This window comes from Carassius carassius, chromosome 8 (assembly GCF_963082965.1).
Source record: "Carassius carassius chromosome 8, fCarCar2.1, whole genome shotgun sequence".
Taxonomy (NCBI): domain Eukaryota; kingdom Metazoa; phylum Chordata; class Actinopteri; order Cypriniformes; family Cyprinidae; genus Carassius; species Carassius carassius.
Window position 1 is genome coordinate 32,049,738 of NC_081762.1, and position 26,880 is coordinate 32,076,617.

At 42.4% G+C, this 26,880-nt stretch overlaps 7 non-coding genes across 7 annotated transcripts; 1 reads left to right on the forward strand and 6 right to left on the reverse strand.

Annotated features, from left to right (window-relative positions):
• Positions 1-4,038: 4,038 nt before the first annotated feature.
• LOC132145948 (U5 spliceosomal RNA) lies at positions 4,039-4,153 on the reverse strand. Its single transcript, XR_009434707.1, has one exon. It is a non-coding gene; the product is annotated as a U5 spliceosomal RNA (small nuclear RNA).
• A 2,235-nt stretch (positions 4,154-6,388) lies between these two features.
• Positions 6,389-6,460, reverse strand: trnag-ucc (transfer RNA glycine (anticodon UCC)). The gene has a single exon. It is a non-coding gene; the product is annotated as a tRNA-Gly (tRNA).
• Positions 6,461-6,767: 307 nt separating this feature from the next.
• LOC132146088 (U5 spliceosomal RNA) lies at positions 6,768-6,882 on the reverse strand. The gene has a single exon (XR_009434836.1). It is a non-coding gene; the product is annotated as a U5 spliceosomal RNA (small nuclear RNA).
• A 1,592-nt stretch (positions 6,883-8,474) lies between these two features.
• Positions 8,475-8,589, reverse strand: LOC132145787 (U5 spliceosomal RNA). Its single transcript, XR_009434553.1, has one exon. It is a non-coding gene; the product is annotated as a U5 spliceosomal RNA (small nuclear RNA).
• Positions 8,590-18,038: 9,449 nt separating this feature from the next.
• On the reverse strand, positions 18,039-18,153 carry LOC132146056 (U5 spliceosomal RNA). Its single transcript, XR_009434806.1, has one exon. It is a non-coding gene; the product is annotated as a U5 spliceosomal RNA (small nuclear RNA).
• A 1,769-nt stretch (positions 18,154-19,922) lies between these two features.
• trnad-guc (transfer RNA aspartic acid (anticodon GUC)) lies at positions 19,923-19,994 on the forward strand. The gene has a single exon. It is a non-coding gene; the product is annotated as a tRNA-Asp (tRNA).
• A 468-nt stretch (positions 19,995-20,462) lies between these two features.
• On the reverse strand, positions 20,463-20,577 carry LOC132146067 (U5 spliceosomal RNA). Its single transcript, XR_009434816.1, has one exon. It is a non-coding gene; the product is annotated as a U5 spliceosomal RNA (small nuclear RNA).
• Between the last annotated feature and the right edge of the window lie 6,303 nt (positions 20,578-26,880).

A 26,880-nucleotide genomic window follows, 5' to 3' on the forward strand; every position in this document is an offset into this window, starting at 1 on the left:
TGGGATCTTCATCCCGTGGTAACTAGGATTTACACAAGCTCCAGTCTGGATCCAGAACACCTGAGAAGAGATGATGCTGACCCTCAGAGGACCCCAGATGATCCTAACCTTGAATCAACAAACAGAACTAACAAATATTGCTACAAGTGTGACTGCATCATATAATAATTATTAATTATTAATAAAATTAATAATGTTCATCGTCTGGCTGACTACGTCTTGTATGAATTTTTCTACAAATCCTGTCATATGTGCACAAACTACTAGCTACTACTAAATATTGTAGAAACATAATTTTCTGTAAAGTTGCTTTGTAACAATTTGTATTGTAAAAAGCGCTATACAAATAAACTTGAATTGAATTGAATTGAAATAGAAAGCAGCTGATTTAAAATAGTAAGAATATTTAAAATGCTACAGTTTTTGCTGTACTTTGGATAAAATAAAGGCAGGCTTGGTGAGCAGAAGAAATTCTCAAAAAACATTAAAAATCTTACTGCTGAAAAACATTTGACTGGTAAGAGTATTTTAAATAAAATATTTATTTACGGAGTTTAATAATAGCCGTTACTAACATTTAGTGTTTACAAAACTGAGCAAGATAAAATAAAGCAAGTCAATACAATTAATTAACACACTAAAGTACAGTGTAAACAAGGCCAATACTTCTGATGTTTTATTTAACAAATGGAAATCAATTAAATAATTTAAAATTGTAGATTAAACAACAACAGCTACAATAATATTAATAATAATACAATTTGTGGAAGACACAGAAAATAAAACAAGCCTTCGACCTGTTTAAGAAGATCCTTGCTCCTATGTTGCGTTGCCAAGAGATGTTCAAGAGAGGCAGTTCTCAACAGATCTGTCCATCTATGGTCCAACACGAAGACCAGCTGTTCTGAGGGGTCCAGTGTGAGCTGAACGAGGGACGCAGTTATGGCAGATGGTGTGGTGTTCTACAGAAGATTAACAGCATTACTTTATTAAAATATAATGTCTTGGTGTTGTGTGCACATATGAGACAGACAGTTTACACACATAAGTGCCTGTATGAATTATTTATTTACCTGCATCCGGAAGAAACCCTTCCCTTCAGTGTCTGGTGTGATGTTATGGTGGAGTGAGACGGGTGGATGGGTCTTGACACAGCATGCATCATCTTAACATTCCTAAAATATAGATTCAAATTAAATATATCAAATGTATTTTATAATTCATTATATATATATATATATATATGTATGTATGTATGTGTGTGTGTGTGTGTGTCTTTATTTTTACAATTTTTTTTTTATTTTTTTATATTTGAATATATTTTCTAATCATTGTAATTTATTCCTGTTATGAAAAGCTGAATTTTCTGAATTATTACTCCAGTCTTCAGCATCACGTCAACCTTCCGAAAATAATGTGCTTTCATCATTGTAGTGACAATGATAATATCAACATTGATTACAATAAGAAATGTTTTGTGAGCAAATAATCATATAAATAATGATTTCTGGATCATATGACACACTGAAGAGTATAAATGATGCTGAAGAATTCAGCTTTGCATCACAGGAATAAAGTTAATTTAACATAGGAAATAGTTATTTTAAGTTGTACCACACAGTAAATGTTGACAATTTTATATATATATATTTATATATTTGCACTAAAGTCTTGAAAATCACATAACATTCAAAACAGATGCTATAATTAATCACATAAGTATGATTATATGATAATATAATAAGTAATTAATTGTAAGTTTTTTTTTTGGTTTAGTTTTTTTAAAAGAAACACAGGATTCACTTTACCTGCTTGTTGGGAGTTTGGCAGCGTATGTTGTTCAAACAAAACAATTTCGTGAAGAAATCTCCGATCGTAAAACGCGTCTCCTCTCCTTCAGAGCGAATGATTGACAGATGAGTATCTGCTGTTTGAATTCCCCGCCACGGAAGAATCGAAACAGCGCCAGGAAATCTACGTGTGGCCACAAATATATTGCATCCGTAGTGTTAAGCACTACCATAGAGAATGAATGGGAAAAGTTAAGAGAAGTTAAGCTTAACTATTTTCGGCTCCCGCGCGGAAGACCGGGGTTCGATTCCCCGACGGGGAGAGCTAGCTCTTTTCGGCTTCCGAACGATCCATCCAAAAGTTTTGGGAGGAGCCACAGGTCACAGAAGGAGTTCTGCTTCGACAACAGCCCGAGCCAAAGGACATGCGTTGGCCGGGAATCGAACCTGGGTCAACTGCTTGGAAGGCAGCTATGCTCACCACTATACCACCAACGCAGTCACCAGTCAGCTACTTGCGCCGTCGTTAAGAAGGCTCGAAGTGCCCGAGTCGCCGATAGGGCTAGAGGAGCTGATGAGATCTTTGTTTGGACCCTTCTCTAAAGAGAGCCTTCCAGAGATTGCATCCCGTCACGTACAAGAAAGTGCTGCCTTCCCATGCCAGCTAAATAAACACTAAGTGCTGACAGCGCAAACGCAGAGAGTGCAAATACAGACGATGACCAGTGGCACGCCCTCCTGCAGCGTGTTGGCGGACGGCCAAATTGATTCTGCGATTGCATTTTGATGTAGCTCTGTCCTCGTTCCACCAATAACCACAAGCCCAATCAAGGCAATCTCTTTCTCATGCCTCCATCTGAAAAGTTGGAGAAAATCTTATATGAATAAAAGAGTCTTTTAAAGAAATCCCTTATTCCGAGGTCACCGTAGCCACCAGATCCATTCTGTATCCAGATCAGTGGGCCGCTTCAGTCACCCGGATCCAGTCAGTATCCAGACAAGATGGTGGATCAACACCTAGAAAGGACCTCTATGGCCCTGAAACACAGCGGAGACCGGGACAACTAGATGAGCCCCAGATACAGATCCCCTGTAAAGACCTTGTCTTAGACGACCACCAGGACAAGACCACAGGAAACAGATGATTCTTCTGCACAGTCTGACTTTTCTGCAGCCTGGAGCTGATTTGCTGGTTTCTTCTGACCAGAGGAGAACTGTCTCCCCGACTGAGCCTGGTTTCTCACCGGGTTTTTTCTCCATTTTTTCACCGATCGAGTTTTGGTTCCTTGCCTCTGTCGCCTCTGGCAGGCATAGCTGGGGACACTTCATGTACAGCGATATCGTTGACTTGATTGCAAATTATTGCACAGATACTATTTAAACTGAACTTAGCTGAATGATGACATCATCGATTTCAATGACGAAATGCCTTTAACTGTCATTTTGCTTTATTGACGCACTGTGTTCCTAATTAATGTTGTTCAGTTGCATTGACACAATCCTTTTTGTTTAAAGCGCAATTAAAAAAAGTCCAAACAATGACCCCTGCAACGGGTAGTGTTCCAAATGTTATGCGACTTTAGCTAATGATGGGTCCATCCGGAATTTGACGGTGCTAGGGCTGTGTCAGCGTCAGAAAAAGCCATGCATTGTTTAGTTATGTCGGTGCAGTAGCGTCGGTTGGGGGAGAAACGGCAGCATGCGCAGCTCCTCTTTAGTATAGTGGACAGTATCTCAGCCTGTCACGCGGAAGACCGGGGTTCGATTCCCCGACGGGGAGAGCTAGCTCTTTTCGGCTTCCGAATGATCCATCCAAAAGTTTTGGGAGGAGCCACAGGTCACAGAAGGAGTTCTGCTTCGACATCAGCCCGAGCCAAAGGACATGCGTTGGCCAGGAATCGAACCCGGGTCAACTGCTTGGAAGGCAGCTATGCTCACCACTATACCACCAACGCAGTCAGCAGTCAGCCACTTGCGCCGTCGCTAAGAAGGCTCGAAGTGCACGAGTCGCCGATAGGGCTAGAGGAGCTGATGAGATCTTTGTTTGGACCCGTCACTAAAGAGAGCCTTCCAGAATTTGCATCCCGTCACGTACAAGAAAGTGCTGCCTTCCCATGCCAGCTAAATAAACACTAAGTGCTGACAGCGCAAACGCAGAGAGTGCAAATACAGACGATGACCAGTGGCACGCCCTCCTGCAGCGTGTTGGCGGACGGCCAAATTGATTCTGCTCTTGACATTTCGACTTAGCTCTGGTGTGAACAGAGCACACAAAAATACAGGTCACTCGCAAAAGTACCCCTCCACGGAAATCTTTAGTAAAAGGCGAAAGATTTATGCGACAATGAAGAGAAACTCGAGCTGTGTCTACGACCCCTCGGGCCTGTGCGCTGCCTCTGGTAAACCACTACGCTCGCCAAGGGTCATCAAGGGTGACGACGCCTGCCCACATGCGTTTCGTCAGCACCCCCCCCCCCCCCACTCCAAAAGGGAGGAGTAAAACTCACAAAAGTCCCCTCGGTCCACCAATAACCACAAGCCCAATCAAGGCAATCTCTTTCTCATGCCTCCATCTGAAAAGTTGGAGAAAATCTTATATGAATAAAAGAGTCTTTTAAAGAAATCCCTTATTCCGAAGTCACCGTAGCCACCCGATCGAGTTTTGGTTCCTTGCCTCTGTCGCCTCTGGCAGGCATAGCTGGGGACACTTCATGTACAGCGATATCGTTGACTTGATTGCAAATTATTGCACAGATACTATTTAAACTGAACTTAGCTGAATGATGACATCATCGATTTCAATGACGAAATGCCTTTAACTGTCATTTTGTTTTATTGACGCACTTTGTTCCTAATTAATGTTGTTCAGTTGCATTGACACAATCCTTTTTGTTTAAAGCGCAATTTAAAAAAGTCCAAACAATGACCCCTGCAACGGGTAGTGTTCCAAATGTTATGCGACTTTAGCTAATGATGGGTCCATCCGGAATTTGACGGTGCTAGGGCTGTGTCAGCGTCAGAAAAAGCCATGCATTGTTCAGTTATGTCGGTGCAGTAGCGTCGGCTGGGGGAGAAACAGCAAAATGCGCAGCTCCTCGTAGTATAGTGGACAGTATCTCCGCCTGTCACGCGGAAGACCGGGGTTCGATTCCCCGATGGGGAGAGCTAGCTCTTTTCGGCTTCCGAACGATCCATCCAAAAGTTTTGAGAGGAGCCACAGGTCACAGAAGGAGTTCTGCTTCGACATCAGCCTGAGCCAAAGGACATGCGTTGGCCAGGAATCGAACCCGGGTCAACTGCTTGGAAGGCAGCTATGCTCACCACTATACCACCAACGCAGTCACCAGTCAGCCACTTGCGCCGTCGTTAAGAAGGCTCGAACTGCACGAGTCGCCGATAGGGCTAGAGGAGCTGATGTGATCTTTGTTTGGACCCGTCACTAAAGAGAGCCTTCCAGAGTTTGCATCCCGTCACGTACAAGAAAGTGCTGCCTTCCCATGCCAGCTAAATAAACACTAAGTGCTGACAGCGCAAACGCAGAGAGTGCAAATACAGACGATGACCAGTGGCACGCCCTCCTGCAGCGTGTTGGCAGACGGCCAAATTGATTCTGCTATTGATTCCCTTATTCCGAGGTCACCGTAGCCACCAGATCCATTCTGTATCCAGATCAGTGGGCCGCTTCAGTCACCCGGATCCAGTCAGTATCCAGACAAGATGGTGGATCAACACCTAGAAAGGACCTCTATGGCCCTGAAACACAGCGGAGACCGGGACAACTAGATGAGCCCCAGATACAGATCCCCTGTAAAGACCTTGTCTTAGACGACCACCAGGACAAGACCACAGGAAACAGATGATTCTTCTGCACAGTCTGACTTTTCTGCAGCCTGGAGCTGATTTGCTGGTTTCTTCTGACCAGAGGAGAACTTTCTCCCCGACTGAGCCTGGTTTCTCAACGGGTTTTTTCTCCATTTTTTCACCGATCGAGTTTTGGTTCCTTGCCTCTGTCGCTTCTGGCAGGCATAGCTGGGGACACTTCATGTACAGCGATATCGTTGACTTGATTGCAAATTATTGCACAGATACTATTTAAACTGAACTTAGCTGAATGATGACATCATCGATTTCAATGACGAAATGCCTTTAACTGTCATTTTGCTTTATTGACGCACTGTGTTCCTAATTAATGTTGTTCAGTTGCATTGACACAATCCTTTTTGTTTAAAGCGCAATTAAAAAAAGTCCAAACAATGACCCCTGCAACGGGTAGTGTTCCAAATGTTATGCGACTTTAGCTAATGATGGGTCCATCCGGAATTTGACGGTGCTAGGGCTGTGTCAGCGTCAGAAAAAGCCATGCATTGTTCAGTTATGTCGGTGCAGTAGCGTCGGTTGGGGGAGAAACGGCAGCATGCGCAGCTCCTCTTTAGTATAGTGGACAGTATCTCCGCCTGTCACGCGGAAGACCGGGGTTCGATTCCCCGACGGGGAGAGCTAGCTCTTTTCGGCTTCCGAATGATCCATCCAAAAGTTTTGGGAGGAGCCACAGGTCACAGAAGGAGTTCTGCTTCGACATCAGCCCGAGCCAAAGGACATGCGTTGGCCGGGAATCGAACCCAGGTCAACTGCTTGGAAGGCAGCTATGCTCACCACTATACCACCAACGCAGTCAGCAGTCAGCAGTCAGCAGTCAGCCACTTGCGCCGTCGCTAAGAAGGCTCGAAGTGCACGATTCGCCGATAGGGCTAGAGGAGCTGATGAGATCTTTGTTTGGACCCGTCACTAAAGAGAGCCTTCCGGAATTTGCATCCCGTCACGTACAAGAAAGTGCTGCCTTCCCATGCTAGCTAAATAAACACTAAGTGCTGACAGCGCAAACGCAGAGAGTGCAAATACAGACGATGACCAGTGGCACGCCCTCCTGCAGCGTGTTGGCGGACGGCCAAATTGATTCTGCTCTTGACATTTCGATGTAGCTCTGCTGTGAGCAGAGCACCCAAAAATACAGGTCACTCGCAAAAGTTCCCCTCCACGGAAATCTTTAGTAAAAGGTGAAAGATTTATGCGACAATGAAGAGAAACTCCAGCTGTGTCTACGACCCCTCGGGCCTGTGCGCTGCCTCTGGTAAACCACTACGCTCGCCAAGGGTCATGAAGGGTGACAACGCCTGCCCACATGCGTTTCGTCAGCCCCCCCCCCCCCCCCCCCCACTCCAAAAGGGAGGAGTAAAACTCACAAAAGTCCCCTCGGTCCACCAATAACCACAAGCCCAATCAAGGCAATCTCTTTCTCATGCCTCCATCTGAAAAGTTGGAGAAAATCTTATATGAATAAAAGAGTCTTTTAAAGAAATCCCTTATTCTGTATCCAGATCAGTGGGCCGCTTCAGTCACCCGGATCCAGTCAGTATCCAGACAAGATGGTTGATCAACACCTAGAAAGGACCTCTATGGCCCTGAAACACCTCTAGCCCTATCGGACAACTAGATGAGCCACAGATACAGATCCCCTGTAAAGACCTTGTCTCAGACGACCACCAGGACAAGACCACAGGAAACAGATGATTCTTCTGCACAGTCTGACTTTTCTGCAGCCTGGAGCTGATTTGCTGGTTTCTTCTGACCAGAGGGGAACTGTCTCCCCGACTGAGCCTGGTTTCTCACCGGGTTTTTTCTCCATTTTTTCACCGATCGAGTTTTGGTTCCTTGCCTCTGTCGCCTCTGGCAGGCATAGCTGGGGACACTTCATGTACAGCGATATTGTTGACTTGATTGCAAATTATTGCACAGATACTATTTAAACTGAACTTAGCTGAATGATGACATCACCGATTTCAATGACGAAATGCCTTTAACTGTCATTTTGCTTTTTTGACGCACTGTGTTCCTAATTAATGTTGTTCAGTTGCATTGACACAATCCTTTTTGTTTAAAGCGCAATTTAAAAAAAAAAAAAAAAAGAGTCCAAACAATGACCCCTGCAACGGGTAGTGTTCCAAATGTTATGCGACTTTAGCTAATGATGGGTCCATCCGGAATTTGACGGTGCTAGGGCTGTGTCAGCGTCAGAAAAAGCCATGCATTGTTCAGTTATGTCGGTGCAGTAGCATCGGTTGGGGGAGAAACGCCAGCATGCGCAGCTCCTCGTTAGTATAGTGGACAGTATCTCCGCCTGTCACGCGGAAGACCTGGGTTCGATTCCCCGACGGGGAGAGCTAGCTCTTTTCGGCTTCCGAACGATCCATCCAAAAGTTTTGGGAGGAGCCACAGGTCACAGAAGGAGTTCTGCTTCGACATCAGCCCAAACCAAAGGACATGCGTTGGCCGGGAATCGAACCCGGGTCAACTGCTTGGAAGGCAGCTATGCTCACCACTATACCACCAACACAGTCAGCAGTCAGCCACTTGCGCCTTCGCTAAGAAGGCTCGAAGTGCACGAGTCGCCGATAGGGCTAGAGGAGCTGATGAGATCTTTGTTTGGACCCGTCACTAAAGAGAGCCTTCCAGAATTTGCATCCCGTCACGTACAAGAAAGTGCTGCCTTCCCATGCCAGCTAAATAAACACTAAGTGCTGACAGCGCAAACGCAGAGAGTGCAAATACAGACGATGACCAGTGGCACGCCCTCCTGCAGCGTGTTGGCGGACGGCCAAATTGATTCTGCTCTTGACATTTCGATGTAGCTCTGCTGTGAGCAGAGCACCCAAAAATACAGGTCACTCGCAAAAGTTCCCCTCCACGGAAATCTTTAGTAAAAGGCGAAAGATTTATGCGACAATGAAGAGAAACTCGAGCTGTGTCTACGACCCCTCGGGCCTGTGCGCTGCCTCTGGTAAACCACTACGCTCGCCAAGGGTCATCAAGGGTGACGACGCCTGCCCACATGCGTTTCGTCAGCCCCCCCCCCCAACTCCAAAAGGGAGGAGTAAAACTCACAAAAGTCCCCTCGGTCCACCAATAACCACAAGCCAAATCAAGGCAATCTCTTTCTCATGCCCCCATCTGAAAAGTTGGAGAAAATCTTATATGAATAAAAGAGTCTTTTAAAGAAATCCCTTATTCCGAGGTCACCGTAGCCACCAGATCCATTCTGTATCCAGATCAGTGGGCCGCTTCAGTCACCCGGATCCAGTCAGTATCCAGACAAGATGGTGGATCAACACCTAGAAAGGACCTCTATGGCCCTGAAACACCTCTAGCTCTATCGGACAACTAGATGAGCCCCAGATACAGATCCCCTGTAAAGACCTTGTCTCAGACGACCACCAGGACAAGACCACAGGAAACAGATGATTCTTCTGCACAGTCTGACTTTTCTGCAGCCTGGAGCTGATTTGCTTGTTTCTTCTGACCAGAGGGGAACTGTCTCCCCGACTGAGCCTGGTTTCTCACCGGGTTTTTTCTCCATTTTTTCACCGATCGAGTTTTGGTTCCTTGCCTCTGTCGCCTCTGGCAGGCATAGCTGGGGACACTTCATGTACAGCGATATCGTTGACTTGATTGCAAATTATTGCACAGATACTATTTAAACTGAACTTAGCTGAATGATGACATCAACGATTTCAATGACGAAATGCCTTTAACTGTCATTTTGCTTTATTGACGCACTGTTGTGACAGTGCAGTAAACTATACAGCCATGTTTACGTTTACTTTCACTTTCACTTTTAACGGAAAGGGTGGAGTGAGTAATTAATGGCGGAAAGGGAAATGGAGGTGAGGCCTATTTAGTCAGGTGGAAGGAGGACACGTCATCGGGGTATGTTTCGATTCGTGAGAAGGAGAGTGAAGTAAATGGTTACCATGTGGAGTGGAAGGTGGCGTTTGTTTGAACTGAGGCTTCCCGCGCACGCTGTCTGATGCGACGTGGAGTCTGGCGATTCCATAGCGACGCACCTTAAAGATCGGCTGTTGTTGGTGAGCGGTTCACTCTCAAACGAGTCCAAGGCGTTAAACTTCCTTCCTGGAGCCAGACGAGGTCCAACTACACTCTCCAGTTTGCGATTCTGTCCGCCAAAATTGGTCAGTGTGCCCGACGCGCAATCTCACACTACACTCATTCACACACTATCAGACACACACACATTCCATTCAGATCCGCACATTTGTTTTATTGCTTATTCGTGCTTTTTGATTAAGTTGAATGCCTTATCGTTGATCTTTAAAGTTTTGCATTTTGTTTGAGTATTCAACCACGAAATGTGAATTCAAAATGTTTTTTCCTCTTTCTCTTTTGGTTATATGTAAAGTTTGGCGTGAATATGGACACACGAATCTGCCAGTGTTGACGCCCAGCTAGAGTGTGACCAGTATGACCTGGGATTTCCTTTATAGCGTTTGTGATTGTGTGAACACTGATTTGGAACTGAGAAATTTAACTGTTACGCTAAGAACTATATCTATCTATTTCTTTATTTACTGTTTGTTTGGTTGTTTTTTTCAAAATAAGTATTTTTTTTTATAATGTTTATGGACATTATGCAATAAATTCCAACTTGTTTTGAAATACTTGTTTTTGTATGTAATCAGTGGTTTTCTTTTGCTATCCTGGGTTGTTTGATTTTTGTCAGTTTTAGAAAACTGTCTGGCGCCCGAATTTGTCGTTAAAAAAATAATAATTTAAGTTTAGGGCAGCCACCACCACTGTTACAGAGTGGCGCCCGACAAGGGACTTGAACACAATTGAGTGTGAATACGTGACTACTTGTGAATGTGAATTTGCATTGACTTATTGAATTTAATTTTTTTCTTTACTTGAATTGTTATTTTCTTTTTGTATTTACATAATTGGGAAGTTTTGAATTTTGGAACTTAAGTGTGGGAATCCTTTTTGCTACACCTGTTGATTTTCTCAAACCTGGGAATCTTGAACTTCCTGTTAACCGAATTTTCTTGGTTGCCACACATTTTTTTTTATATATTTTTTTTAAATCGTAATGAAGAGCAACTTTAATTGAAACCTATTTTCTGACTGCAGTGAGGATTTATTGTGTAATTCGTGACCTCAACGTGATTGGTGATCTGTGACTAATTACCCTGATTTATGCTTTCCAAAAAAAAAAAAAAAAAAAATTTTTTTTTCTTTTTTGATTGACTTTTTTGACAATTGTTTTGAGACACTTGCTTAATGTTGTGAACTGTGAACTACATTTGTACAATTAAAAGGCAAGGTAAATTATATGAATTAACTGACATACACACTACTGATTTGAAACACTTTTATTGCATCATTTATTGATATTATATTTCCTTTACATAATCATGGCAGAGCACCCTTCCCCACACTCAACCTTTGTCGAAATGGAGGCTCCGGATGTGGCCACCCCTAATTGGCCACCTATGTACCGTCCAGCTCCTCAGGAATCCTATGCTCCAACTTTCTGCCACACGCCCACCCAGTTCAGTCGCATTGTGCAGCCAGGACCACATGTGCAGTTTGTGTCCACACCTTTGGGAGGCAGCATTCCAAATCAACCTTTCCCACGGGAACCAAGACCTCCAGAACCCATGCAATTATGCACTCCATCACCTGGGACATCATCTCCAGCCGCTGCTTCACCAACATTCTTCATCTTCAGGGGTACAGTATGACCTGCCTAGAACTCTCCCAACACCTGGAAGAGAGATTGGTCAACTCACTGCACGAGCACAAGGTAACTGGGACCAGTTGCATGATTTCATGACCAAACAAGAGCAAGCTGTAACTGAACTCACTAATGAATTCAAGTCCAACTCGTCCAGCCATGAGAGCCAGATCACTAAACTCGCTGGAAAGATGGACGAAATCAAGCAACAACTCTCCACTACATTATCTGCAAACAAGCAGCAAGCTGAAACTGAGTCTGATCAGACAATTAAAGCTATGAAAATGATGATGGCTCAGGAACTCCAAAAGGTAGAGAATACCTTAGTGGGAGAAGTGCGCTTTATGGTGCAACAGTTGCAGTCTGAGATTCAACAGGACATTCAATCAGTTCAACAGCACTTTAAGAAGGATTCTAATCAACTGCTGGAAAAAAGTAGTCAATTGACATTACTCACTGACAAATTGTCCACAAACATGAAAGAACTGCAAACTAAAATGGAAGCAAAGTTTGAGAGTCAAGAAAAAAGAATAACTGACCTGAGTGGGAAAAGTATTTCTCTTCATAACCCCTTATCTCAATCACCATCACAAGTGACTCATCCAGCAGCCCCTGCTACTGCTGTTAAAACTGACCACATCAAGCTAACATTTCCCGCATTTGGAAGGCCAGCTGACGACCCAGATCCTTTGTTGTACATAACACGATGTCAAGACTTTCTTGCTGTACATCCTCTAATGGACGCTGATATCTTGGCCACCTTCAGGACAGTTTTATATGGCACTGCGCGTGACTGGTGGGAAGTGGCAAGATCATCTGTCACAACATGGAGTGAGTTTCAGTCTGTTTTTCTTGCTGCTTTTCTAGCTGAGGACTATGAAGATGAGTTGGCTGAACGTGTCCGCCATCGGATTCAAGGCGAAAAGGAGTCCATAAGGGATTTTGCTTTCACCAACAGAGCTCTCTGTAAAAGATGGAAACCAAGTTTAACTGAAGCAGACATAGTTAAGATGATCCTTAAAAACATAAAACCTTACCTCGCTAGTCATCTTCGTAGCCATGTAACCACCGTGGAAGAGTTGGTTCGACTGGGTCACCAACTGGAGAAAGACCATGAAACACAGAAGCAGTGTGACAGCATAGCTGGTTCCAAAACTGTTGTCGCATCACCCAGAGGGATGACTCCTGTCCAACCTGCTGTACAATGTTGGCGATGTAGAGGACTTCACGCACCAGGTACATGCCCTCACTTTACTTCTCCAGCTCAATCAACCCCGTCTTCAGGTTATAAGCCACCTAGCAACAAATGGAATTTCCAGTCACCCAAGCCACCTGGCCAACCTTCCAACAATTCAGTGTCTTCAACAACTATGAAGAATTCTCAAACACCCCCAGGTAAACCCATTTCCACCATTACAGCTAGAAGTACATCATCTACTCCTATCAATCCTGTCAGCGTGCCTCAACAGTTAATTGTGCCTGTTAGTGTTGGCTCATGGAAGGGAAAAGCCATTGTGGACACAGGTGCAAGCTATACCCTTATCCATGAGTTTCTCTGGAAGAACATTGCTCAATCACCCCATGATCTCCAACCCTGGACACTTGGACCTTTGTATCTTGCTAACGGTGAAGCAGAGGTTCCTCTTGGATGGCTGAATGTCTCAATTAATATTCATGACAAAGTATTCACCATACCAGCTGCAGTTCTAGCACCCAGGGCTCTGTCATATTCAGTAGTCCTGGGCCTGGATTTCATCTTCTTTAGTGGTTTACAAATAAGTGTAATCGACAAAAAGTATACTTTCAAATCTACTCCTGATGTGGAACACCCATTCCAACCAGGCTATGCAAGTGTACCTGAGAACAGACCCAGAAAAGGAAAGCAACAAGGTAATACCAACCAGAGTATCTCTCTCGAGTTCAATCCCTCCCCCTCAACCCAAATTTACATTCAGCACAGATGACATGGACATAAAAAACTTTATTGACAGTGCAGTAAATGGAGCCCACTTACCGGCTGATGGAAAATGCCAGCTACGTCAAGTCCTGGAGGCCAATCCAGAGGTATGTGCACTCAGACCAGGTCGCACTGATGTTCTCCAACATCGTATTTACCTCACCCAACAAGTACCAATAAAACAACGACCCTATCGCATGTCCCCTGCCAAACAAGCTGTTGTGGAGAAACAACTGGAAGAAATGTTGAGTGCAGGCATTGTGAAACCTTCTCATTCAGGTTGGGCCTCACCTGTCGTCCTTGTCCCAAAAAAAGATGGGAGTCTCCGGTTTTGGTGTAGACTACCGTAAGGTAAATGCTGTTACGGAAAGTGACGCATACCCACTGCCAAACATCGCAGAGATATTGGAATCTCTTTCTGGAGCTGCTATTTTTTCAACCATTGATCTGAATAGCGGTTACTGGCAGGTGACCATGGACCCTGAAAGTACAGCGAAGACAGCATTTATTACACCATTTGGATTATTTCCAGTTTAATGTAATGCCATTTGGATTGAAAAATGCCCCAGCTACCTTCCAAAGATTAATGGAAATGGTTTTGGGCGAACTACGTGGTCACAATTGCTTTGTGTACATAGATGACATTATCATCTGTTCCCCAACCATTGAACAGCACTTCCTTGACATCCAGAGTGTCTTATACAAGCTGAAAAAAGCAGGCCTGACTATCAACCTTAAAAAAAGCAAATTCTGTCTGCAGGAACTAGCGTTCCTAGGCCATGTCGTGAGTATTCAAGGCATCTCTGCTGATTCCAGCAAAGTTGAAGTTATTCGTTCTTACCCAATTCCAAGAAACCTCAAGGAGGTCCAGCGATTCCTTGGTTTAGCCAGGTGGTACCACCGGTTTGTCCCATTCTTTTCCCAGATCGCTGAACCCCTCAATGCCCTGAAGAAGAAGGACAGAGTTTTCCAGTGGACGCCGCAATGTCAGCAGGCTTTTGAGCAGTTGAAAATAAGCTTGATGACACCTCCCATTCTGGGACACCCATATTTACAGCACCCCTTCATTGTCTACACAGATGCTAGTGAGACCGGTCTGGGCACTGTGCTGACACAGAAGGACCATGAGAAAGAGGAAGTCATAGCTTATGCTAGCAGAGCTTTGAACAAAGCTGAAGTGAATTATTCCGCAACGGAAAAAGAATGCTTGGCAGTAGTTTGGGCTCTGGAGAAGTGGCAGCATTATCTGGAACACAAGTTGTTTACTGTTGTTACGGATCACTCTGCACTGCAGTGGGTGATGGGGTCCACCAAGACCTCAAGTCGTTTAATCAGATGGGCCCTACGACTGCAAAGATTCGATTTCATTGTTGAATACCGGAAGGGAAAGCTAAATGTGGCACCTGACGCTCTCTCTCGAATCCCCATCAGAGTGAGTTGCAACTTGTATGCCAGCCACAAGGAGTCAGAGGATCTCCCAATCTCTCTGGATAAGATCTGGGAAGAACAACATAAAGACACCGTAATCATGAAAATTTTGCAGACCATGGCAGAAGGTGATGACAACCTGAAAGGACAATATGAAGTACTGGAAGACAAGCTTTACCGTAAAGCTCACCTGGCTGACAACCAGCTGCATTATCGTGTTTGTGTTCCTAGTAGCCTCATTCAACAGGTACTTCAGCATTATCATGCTAGCCCCTTGAGTGGCCATGGAGGAATATTCAAGACCTATAAGAGAATTCAAGAAGTGGCTTTCTGGCCAGGAATGTGGAATGATGTCAAGAAATGGGTAAAGAGATGTGTAAAATGTCAACAACTTAAGAGTGACAATCAAAAACCTGCTGGCAAACTGCAACACACCACTGTCACTCACCCCAATGAAATGTTGGGTGTGGACATAATGGGGCCTTTGCCGTGTAGTTCCAGCCGAAATGCATATCTCTTAGTCTTCATCGACTACTTCACTCGATGGGTTGAGATGTTCCCCATGCGAAATGCCAATGCACAAACGGTTGCTGCCATTTTCAGGAAGGAGATTCTGACCAGATGGGGTGTGCCTGATTTCTTGCTGTCTGATAGGGGTACACAATTTGTTTCGTCTGTATTTAAGGATGTCTGCGAAAAATGGAAGGTAACTCCTAAACTGACAACTGCATACCATCCTCAGACCAACATGACTGAGAGAGTCAACCGCACACTTAAATACATGATAGCGGCATACCTAGATGAAAATCACAACAAGTGGGATCAATATTTATCAGAGTTCAGATTTGCCATCAATTCTGCTGTCCAAGAGACCATAGGGATGACTCCAGCGGAACTGCAACTGGGAAGAAAGCTACAGAGTCCAATGGACAAACTTCTCTGAGGTAAAAATCTCAATCCTGATGTGCCAGCATACGATGTTGTTCATTGTTTAACCCAGCTTCAATCCAGAGCTATGGAAAACACCAAAAAGGCTCATGTTAGACAAACAAGAAATTACAACAAACACAGACGAGAACTAACATTTAAAAAAGAAGATCGTGTGTGGATAAGGAACTTTCCACAATCTAGTGCAAAAGCTAAATTCACTGCTAAACTAGCAAGTAAATGGAAAGGTCCTTACCGTGTAATAAAACAGCTGGGTCCACTGAATTACCGTGTTGCACTGGAGACTACTGGAGAAGATGTTCGAACAACCCATGTGTGCAATATGACAATGTGCTACCCGACAGCCGAAGAGTTAGAGTCCCAAAGTAAGGAAAAACTCCTAAAAATATTCCAAGACAACTCTGATGAAGAAGATGAGTTTCTGGGATTTTAACACTCCCAAATAAACAACCATGGGTTGTTTTCTTTCAGGGGGGGAAGAGCGTGTGACAGTGCAGTAAACTATACAGCCATGTTTACGTTTACTTTCACTTTCACTTTTAACGGAAAGGGTGGAGTGAGTAATTAATGGCGGAAAGGGAAATGGAGGTGAGGCCTATTTAGTCAGGTGGAAGGAGGACACGTCATCGGGGTATGTTTCGATTCGTGAGAAGGAGAGTGAAGTAAATGGTTACCATGTGGAGTGGAAGGCGGCGTTTGTTTGAACTGAGGCTTCCCGCGCACGCTGTCTGATGCGACGTGGAGTCTGGCAATTCCATAGCGACGCACCTTAAAGATCGGCTGTTGTTGGTGAGCGGTTCACTCTCAAACGAGTCCAAGGCGTTAAACTTCCTTCCTGGAGCCAGACGAGGTCCAACTACACTCTCCAGTTTGCGATTCTGTCCGCCAAAATTGGTCAGTGTGCCCGACGCGCAATATCACACTACACTCATTAACACGCTATCAGACACACACACACATTCCATTCAGATCCGCACATTTGTTTTATTGCTTATTCGTGCTTTTTGATTAAGTTGAATGCCTTATCATTGATCTTTAAAGTTTTGCATTTTGTTTGAGTATTCAACCACGAAATGTGAATTCAAAATGTTTTTTCCTCTTTCTCTTTTGGTTATATGTAAAGTTTGGCGTGAATATGGACACACAAATCTGCCAGTGTTGACGCCCAGCTAGAGTGTGACCAGTATGACCTGGGATTTCCTTTATAGCGTTTGTGATTGTGTGAACACTGATTTGGAACTGAGAAATTTAACTGTTACGTTAAGAACTATATCTATCTATTTCTTTATTTACTGTTTGTTTGGTTGTTTTTTTCGAAATAAGTATTTTTTTTTATAATGTTTATGGACATTATGCAATAAATTCCAACTTGTTTTGAAATACTTGTTTTTGTATGTAATCAGTGGTTTTCTTTTGCTATCCTGGGTTGTTTGATTTTTGTCAGTTTTAGAAAACTGTCTGGCGCCCGAATTTGTCGTTAAAAAAATAATAATTTAAGTTTAGGGCAGCCACCACCACTGTTACACTGTGTTCCTAATTAATGTTGTTCAGTTGCATTGACACAATCCTTTTTGTTTAAAGCGCAATTTAAAAAAAAAAAAAAAAAAAGAGTCCAAACAATGACCCCTGCAACGGGTAGTGTTCCAAATGTTATGCGACTTTAGCTAATGATGGGTCCATCCGGAAATTGACGGTGCTAGGGCTGTGACAGCGTCAGAAAAAGCCATGCATTGTTCAGTTATGTCGGTGCAGTAGCGTCGGTTGGGGGAGAAACGGCAGCATGCGCAGCTCCTCGTTAGTATAGTGGACAGTATCTCCACCTGTCACCCGGAAGACCGGGGTTCGATTCCCCGACGGGGAAAGCTAGCTCTTTTCGGCTTCCGAACGATCCATCCAAAAGTTTTGGGAGGAGCCACAGGTCACAGAAGGAGTTCTGCTTCGACATCAGCCCGAGCCAAAGGACATGCGTTGGCCGGGAATCGAACCCAGGTCAACTGCTTGGAAGGCAGCTATGCTCACCACTATACCACCAACACAGTCAGCAGTCAGCCACTTGCGCCGTCGCTAAGAAGGCTCAAAGTGCACGAGTCGCCGATAGGGCTAGAGGAGCTGATGAGATCTTTGTTTGGACCCGTCACTAAAGAGAGCCTACCAGAATTTGCATCCCGTCACGTACAAGAAAGTGCTGCATTCCCATGCCAGCTAAATAAACACTAAGTGCTGACAGCGCAAACGCAGAGAGTGCAAATACAGACGATGACCAGTGGCACGCCCTCCTGCAGCGTGTTGGCGGACGGCCAAATTGATTCTGCTCTTGACATTTCGATGTAGCTCTGCTGTGAGCAGCGCACCCAAAAATACAGGTCACTCGCAAAAGTTCCCCTCCACGGAAATCTTTAGTAAAAGGCGAAAGATTTATGCGACAATGAAGAGAAACTCGGGCTGTGTCTACGACCCCTCGGGCCTGTGCGCTGCCTCTGGTAAACCACTACGCTCGCCAAGGGTCATCAACGGTGACGACGCCTGCCCACATGCGTTTCGTCAGCCCCCCCCCCACTCCAAAAGGGAGGAGTAAAACTCACAAAAGTCCCCTCGGTCCACCAATAACCACTAGCCAAATCAAGGCAATCTCTTTCTCATGCCTCCATCTGAAAAGTTGGAGAAAATCTTATATGAATAAAAGAGTCTTTTAAAGAAATCCCTTATTCCGAGGTCACCGTAGCCACCAGATCCAGTCTGTATCCAGATCAGTGGGCCGCTTCAGTCACCCGGATCCAGTCAGTATCCAGACAAGATGGTTGATCAACACCTAGAAAGGACCTCTATGGCCCTGAAACACCTCTAGCCCTATCGGACAACTAGATGAGCCCCAGATACAGATCCCCTGTAAAGACCTTGTCTCAGACGACCACCAGGACAAGACCACAGGAAACAGATGATTCTTCTGCACAGTCTGACTTTTCTGCAGCCTGGAGCTGATTTGCTGGTTTCTTCAGACCAGAGGAGAACTGTCTCCCCGACTGAGCCTGGTTTCTCACCGGGTTTTTTCTCCATTTTTTCACCGATCGAGTTTTGGTTCCTTGCCTCTGTCGCCTCTGGCAGGCATAGCTGGGGACACTTCATGTACAGCGATATCGTTGACTTGATTGCAAATTATTGCACAGATACTATTTAAACTGAACTTAGCTGAATGATGACATCACCGATTTCAATGACGAAATGCCTTTAACTTTCATTTTGCTTTATTGACGCACTGAGGAGTAAAACTCACAAAAGTCCCCTCGGTCCACCAATAACCACAAGCCCAATCAAGGCAATCTCTTTCTCATGCCTCCATCTGAAAAGTTGGAGAAAATCTTATATGAATAAAAGAGTCTTTTAAAAAAATCCCTTATTCCGAGTTCACCTTAGCCACCAGATCCAGTCTGTATCCAGATCAGTGGGCCTCTTCAGTCACCCGGATCCAGTCAGTATCCAGACAAGATGGTGGATCAACACCTAGAATGGACCTCTATGGCCCTGAAACACAGCGGAGACCGGGACAACTAGATGAGCCCCAGATACAGATCCCCTGTAAAGACCTTGTCTCAGACGACCACCAGGACAAGACCACAGGAAACAGATGATTCTTCTGCACAGTCTGACTTTTCTGCAGCCTGGAGCTGATTTGCTGGTTTCTTCTGACCAGAGGAGAACTGTCTCCCCGACTGAGCCTGGTTTCTCACCGGGTTTTTTCTCCATTTTTTCACCGATCGAGTTTTGGTTCCTTGCCTCTGTCGCCTCTGGCAGGCATAGCTGGGGACACTTCATGTACAGCGATATCTTGATTGGTTGACTTGGTTGCAAATTATTGCACAGATACTATTTAAACTGAACTTAGCTGAATGATGACATCACCGATTTCAATGACGAAATGCCTTTAACTGTCATTTTGCTTTATTGACGCACTGTTTTCCTAATTAATGTTGTTCAGTTGCATTGACACAATCCTTTTTGTTTAAAGCGCAATTAAAAAAAAAAAAAAAAAAAAAAGAGTCCAAACAATGACCCCTGCAACGGGTAGTGTTCCAAATGTTATGCGACTTTAGCTAATGATGGGTCAATCCGGAATTTGACGATGCTAAGGCTGTGTCAGCGTCAGAAAAATCCATGCATTGTTCAGTTATGTCGGTGCAGTAGCGTCGTTTGGGGGAGAAACAGCAGCATGCGCAGCTCCTCGTTAGTATAGTGGACAGTATCTCCGCCTGTCACGCGGAAGACCGGGGTTCGATTCCCCGACGGGGAGAGCTAGCTCTTTTCGGCTTCCGAACGATCCATCCAAAAGTTTTGGGAGGAGCCACAGGTCACAGAAGGAGTTCTGCTTCGACATCAGCCCGAGCCAAAGGACATGCGTTGGCCAGGAATCGAACCCAGGTCAAGTGCTTGGAAGGCAGCTATGCTCACCACTATACCACCAATGCAGTCAGCAGTCAGCCACTTGCGCCGTCGCTAAGAAGGCTCGAAGTGCACGAGACGCCGATAGGGCTAGAGGAGCTGATGAGATCTTTGTTTGGACCCGTCACTAAATGGAGACTTCTAGAGTTTGCATCCCATCACGTACAAGAAAGTGCTGCCTTCCCATGCCAGCTAAATAAACACTAAGTGCTGACAGCGCAAACGCAGAGAGTGCAAATACAGACGATGACCAGTGGCACGCCCTCCTGCAGCGTGTTGGCGGACGGCCAAATTGATTCTGCTCTTGGCATTTCGATGTAGCTCTGCTGTGAGCAGAGCATCCAAAAATACAGGTCACTCGCAAAAGTTCCCCTCCACGGAAATCTTTAGTAAAAGGCGAAAGATTTATGCGACAATGAAGAGAAACTCGAGCTGTGTCTACGACCCCTCGGGCCTGTGCGCTGCCTTTGGTAAACCACTACGCTCGCCAAGGGTCATCAAGGGTGACGACGCCTGCCCACATGCGTTTCGTCAGCCCCCCCCACTCCAAAAGGGAGGAGTAAAACTCACAAAAGTTCCCTCGGTCCACCAATAACCACAAGCCCAATCAAGGCAATCTCTTTCTCATGCCTCCATCTGAAAAGTTTGGAGAAAATCTTATATGAATAAAAGAGTCTTTTAAAAAAATCCCTTATTCCGAGGTCACCGTATCCACCAGATCCAGTCTGTATCCAGATCAGTGGGCCTCTTCAGTCACCCGGATCCAGTCAGTATCCAGACAAGATGGTGGATCAACACCTAGAAAGGACCTCTATGGCCCTGAAACACAGCGGAGACCGGGACAACTAGATGAGCCCCAGATACAGATCCCCTGTAAAGTCCTTGTCTCAGACGACCACCAGGACAAGACCACAGGAAACAGATGATTCTTCTGCACAGTCTGACTTTTCTGCAGCCTGGAGCTGATTTGCTGGTTTCTTCTGACCAGAGGAGAACTGTCTCCCCGACTGAGCCTGGTTTCTCACCGGGTTTTTTCTCCATTTTTTCACCGATCGAGTTTTGGTTCCTTGCCTCTGTCGCCTCTGGCAGGCATAGCTGGGGACACTTCATGTACAGCGATATAGTTGACTTGATTGCAAATTATTGCACAGATACTATTTAAACTGAACTTAGCTTAATGATGACATCACCGATTTCAATGACGAAATGCCTTTAACTGTCATTTTGCTTTATTGTCGCACTGTGTTCCTAATTAATGTTGTTCAGTTGCATTGACACAATCCTTTTTGTTTAAAGCGCAATTTAAAAAAAAAAAAAAGAGTCCAAACAATGATTCTGCAACGGGTAGTGTTCCAAATGTTATGCGACTTTAGATAATGATGGGTCAATCCGGAATTTTTTTTTTTTTTTTTTTTATAATTGTTTTTATTATGCATGAGCAAAGAAAGACAAAGAGACAAAACAATAAACAACCTTGTCAACCTGGTTTTCCATCCAAGTCTATCCAAGTATTAACCAATACTAAACAATATCCTCTGTGCAATAGGGGGGGAATAAAAAAAAAAAAAAAAAATTTAAATAAATAAATAAATAAAATAATTCACAATAAACATTCCCCTTCACTTTATACATACAGCACTTTTCTTTCCCTCTTCCCCCCTCCCTTTTTAAAAAAATTAGAACAAACATAAACAAAACAAGCTAACAAACCAAAGTAATAACAATAATAATAATGATGTCTCATTTACACACACACACACACACACACACACACAAATTACACTGGTGGTGCTCCTTGGGTGAACTGTTGAGAGAGAGAGAAAAAAAAAGAAAAAAATAACTTAACATTGCCATGTTAAATTTACAAACAAATAAAAATAAAATACAAAATAAATTAAGGTAGCGTTGGGCTAATTACAGGGCATCAAATATTGGTTTCCACACCGAATTAAACTGTTTTTGTTTATTTTTGTCCACTGACAGAGTTTTCTCGATGTTTAGATAATATTTCATTACATTTTTCCATTTATCCAAACCTGGGGTATCTGTGTTTTTCCAATTTTGTAACAACAGTTTCTTATAGACTAAAGAGGAGAATATTAACTGCCATCCCATAGGATATTTCATTTTTGTTACATTTTGAAGTAAACAAGCTTCTGGTGTAAATACAAATCTCTGCTTACAGATGTTAGAGAGCCATCTCTCAATATCAAACCAGGTTTTCTTTATTTTTTCACAGTACCAAAATGAATGAGTGAGATAATCACTACTACCGCATTTTAAGCAGGTGGGGGGGGGGGGGGGGGGGAGATGCATCAAACTTATGAATTCTGTCCCTACTATAATAAATTCTAGTCATTAGCTTATATTGAATCAATCTAAGATTTTCGTTGGATGTGACTTTATATGTTAAATTCAAGCACTCCTTCCATTTTGTTTTAGCATTGAAGTCCTTTATATCTCTATCCCATCCTTCATATATCTTGCTTAGCAGATTACAATTGATTACGACATTATTGAGATAATCATACATAACACTTATACATTTTTTCTTTTTCTTACTTTCTTCCCAAAGGGTCTTTATCTTTTCAGGAACATCATTCACTATATCACAGTTCTCTTTGACCCAGATTTTTAACTGCATATATTTAAATATCTCTGAATCTTTTAATTTAAATTTATCTTTCAGTGTATCAAATGAGGATATATTATTTAAGCAAATATTATCTGATAATGTTTCGATACCTCCATTCATCCAAGTTTTCCACATTAATTTAGTACCTTGAATTCTAACAGACGGATTGTTCCAAATCTTAATATGTGTTGGAGTGCCGATCTCCATCCCTAAAATCTGCTTAGTTTTTTTCCACATATTTAATGTACTATTGACAACAAAGTTATCAGTCTTTACTTTTTTCTTGGAGAACAAGATGGATAGTAAACTATTTGGTTGTAGTTGATGATTTTCGATAACCAGCCATGGGTCTTCATTAGTATTATTAATAATACGATCAATATAAAACATCTGAGCTGCTATCTGATACAATTCCATATTAGGGAGGTTTAACCCTCCTTCCCGTTTAGAGCAAAACAATAGAGTTCTTTTTATTCTGGGGGTTTTTCCAGCCCAAATGAAAGATGTAATTAGGGAATTTATTTCCTTAAAAAAGGTTTTTGGTGGTGTCAGTGGGATACATTGAAACAAATAAATAAACTTAGAAAGCCAAATCATCTTTACCAAGTTTATTCTACCAATTAAGTTCAGCTTGAGATCACTATAGTTATTGAGATTATGTTTTAGATTATTTTTCAGTGTTAAAAAATTACTCTTATACAATTGCTTTTTATTTGCACTGATATAACAACCTAAATATTTAATTTTACAGCTTTGTACTTTAAATTGTTTAAATACTTCTGGGTTTATTGGTTTTTGGCCAAAAGTCAAAATTTCGGTTTTGCCACTGTTAATTTTATAACCTGAAATTTTTGAAAATTGACTCATTATATTAATTACACTCAGAATTGAAATATCCACATCACTTAGATACAACAACAAATCATCCGCAAATAAGCTTAATTTATATTCATTTTTGCCTATAGTAATACCCGTTATGTTATCTGTCTGTCTTATTTTCTCAGCCAAGGGTTCAATAGCCATCGCGAACAGCGCTGGAGATAATGGACAGCCTTGAGCAGTACCTCGGCTTAAAGAAAATGCCTCAGAAAGAACGCCATTGGTGTAGACTTGTGCTTTGGGGGCTCTATACACTGTTTCTACCATATTAATAAATTCTACTGGGAATTCAAATGTTTCAAGCACTTTATACAAATATGACCATTCAAGGCGATCGAATGCTTTTTCAGCATCAACCGCCATCAAAGTCAAATCTATATTATGTTTTTTTGCATATTGTGTTAAGGATATACATGTTCTAACATTAGTTCTAAGATCCCTATTAGGAATAAACCCAGTTTGATTATGGTGGATAATGCTAGGTAAAATTAATGCCAATCTATTATTCATTACTTTTGTTATGATTTTCTTATCACAATTGATTAAACTAATAGGCCTAAAATCAGAAGGCTTATTACATTCACGACCTGGTTTTGGTATCACAGAAATAGTTGAAAGATACATAGTTTCTGGCAACTTTTGTTGATTAACAAATGAATTCACAACCTCCATGAACAAAGATCTAATATTTGGCCAAAATGTTGAGTAAAACTCGATAGGGAGGCCATCTATTCCTGGGGCCTTTTTTTCCGGAAATGCCTTAATTGCAGCTTCAATCTCAGAGGTTGCAAAGACTTTCCGTATATCTTCCTTTTGATGATCTGATAAGCACTGTAATTTGACTGATTTAAGGAAGGAATCTGAGTCATCTTTAACCTCTGCTGTATACAAATGTTCATAAAATTGCTTAAATCTTTTATTAATAATAGCATTGTTTGTAATAACCTCATCCGATTCTTCCTCTTTTAAAGATATAGACTGAGTCTTTGCAACCCTTTTGACCAATGATGCCAGGTGTTTACCCGATTTATTAGCTGAAATATAATTAAGCTTATTCGAATTATGTCTAAAGTCTTTAACTTTATCCATCAGCATAGTATCCATTTCTATTTTCTTTTCTTGCAATTTACTTTTTTTTTGTTTGGTCTCCATTTTTAAGTTGTATTTCCATTAAATTAATGTCCTGTTTTATTTTAGCCATATTCTGCTCAAAACTAGCTTTCCTTTTTGCTGCGAAGGCTATCATTACCCCCCTTATATATGCTTTAAAGGAGTCCCATATAATACAAATATTTGGCTTATCTTGATGATGAGGTTGCTGCATATTAGTTAAAATAAAAATATTAATTTGTTCTTTTACATAGGCAACAAATTCCATATCCATTAAATATTTCCTATTCATTCTCCAAATTCTATGATGTAAAGTGTTTTCCTTCGGAGTCATGGTGCAGACAACTGAAGCATGATCAGATATTATAATATTGTCAATTTCACATGATATACAATTATTAATTCCCTCTTGAGACACAAAAAGATAATCCAATCTACTATAACTATTCTGAGGACTTGAATAATAAGTGTAATCTTTTGAGTTTTGATGTAAGGTCCTCCATATATCTTGAAGAGCATTGACAGAAAGAAATTTCTGTAAATGTTTTGGAACATTGGCCTTCCTAGTTTTTGTTGTACTGTCACAAACACTAAAAATGCTATTTAGGTCTCCTCCCATAATTATCCGACCTGTTTGTGAACTATCCAATCTTGTTTGAATATCTTTTAAAAGGGCCATATTTGAGGCCGGAGGCCTATAAATGCTCAAGAGCGTATGAAATTCCCCAAATAATTCACATTTGATTATAAGATATCGACCATACGGATCTGAATACTGTGACACTAGTTTAAAGGGTATTCTCTTATTAATCAGTATCCCAACTCCTCTACTTCTGGATGTATATACTGCCTCAAAAGCCTCCCCCACCCATCTTCTTTTCAAGTACTCTATTTGACCGGCTTTAAAATGGAGTTCTTGGAGAAAAACTATGTCAGCGGACATTTTTTCCAAATGATAAATAACTTTGTGTTTTTTTGAACCCTCCTGTAATCCATTTACATTCCAAGTTACTACTTTAAATGTGTTTAACATATCTTTTATACTCCTTATATGCATTTTTATTTGATCTTAACTACTAGTTTATATAATTTTGTTTTTATTTTTTATATGTAAATGGAGTGATATAGGCCAAATTGCATAGCCCAACCCCATCTGTTGAATAACTTTGTTCAAAAGTAGTAGGAAGCACCTAAAGAGTTCAAACAAACATTCATCCATCCATACCAGCATGTAACATATAAACAAATAACATATACCCTCTCCTTCCCCCCTCCCTTCCTTCCCAGGAAACATGCTTTGTTAGAGCTTAAACTCCCAACTCCATCTGGCGTAGAAACAGTGACTTCCAAATAGTTCAAATAATACCACCCCCCCCCCTTTAAAAAAATAATAATAACAAACAAAAACCAACCAAAAAAAAAAAAAAAAAAAAAAGACTAGTAAAGAAAACGTACAACCAAATTAAATATAATTGTAGCAATTCTGCTTTACATAAACCTTTGCCAATATCCCATATTTCCTCAGACAAAAAAACAAAAAAAAAAACAAACAAAAAAAATTATTAGAAAAGAAATAATTAAACAACCACTTTCCCATCCAACTGTACAATTAGGTCATATTCTTTAAATTCAAATTTAATATCTTTAAGTCCAGTCTCATTTTTTCAACGGTGATTTAAGAGTAAATGCTCTTACCAGGTTCTGCAAGATCAGGTCATTTTATACCTAGGTACTTCTTTTTTAGTTCCAATCTAGCTTTCTCCGGTGAGGTAAAAGTATTTACGAGGTCTCCATCCTCCACATACAACGTCGCTGGGAATTTTAGAAAAGTCTTAATGTTGATCTGATGTAGCTGTTCTCTCAGAGGCCAGAACGCCTTCCTTTTCTCCCGCACCGCCGCAGACATGTCAGGCACTACTTTGAAGTTGCAACCCTCTATTTGCTTGCGGGTTCCTTTCCAAATATACAACTTCTTCTGATAGTGGTGCAGCTTTGAAAATGATAGCGCGCGGATACCTGGTGTCATCTCTCTTGGCCCCAACGCAATGTGCCCTTTCAAAGTCCTCTTCTTTAAGCTCCAGCTTCCACTTATCCTTGAAAGTTTTAATCAAGA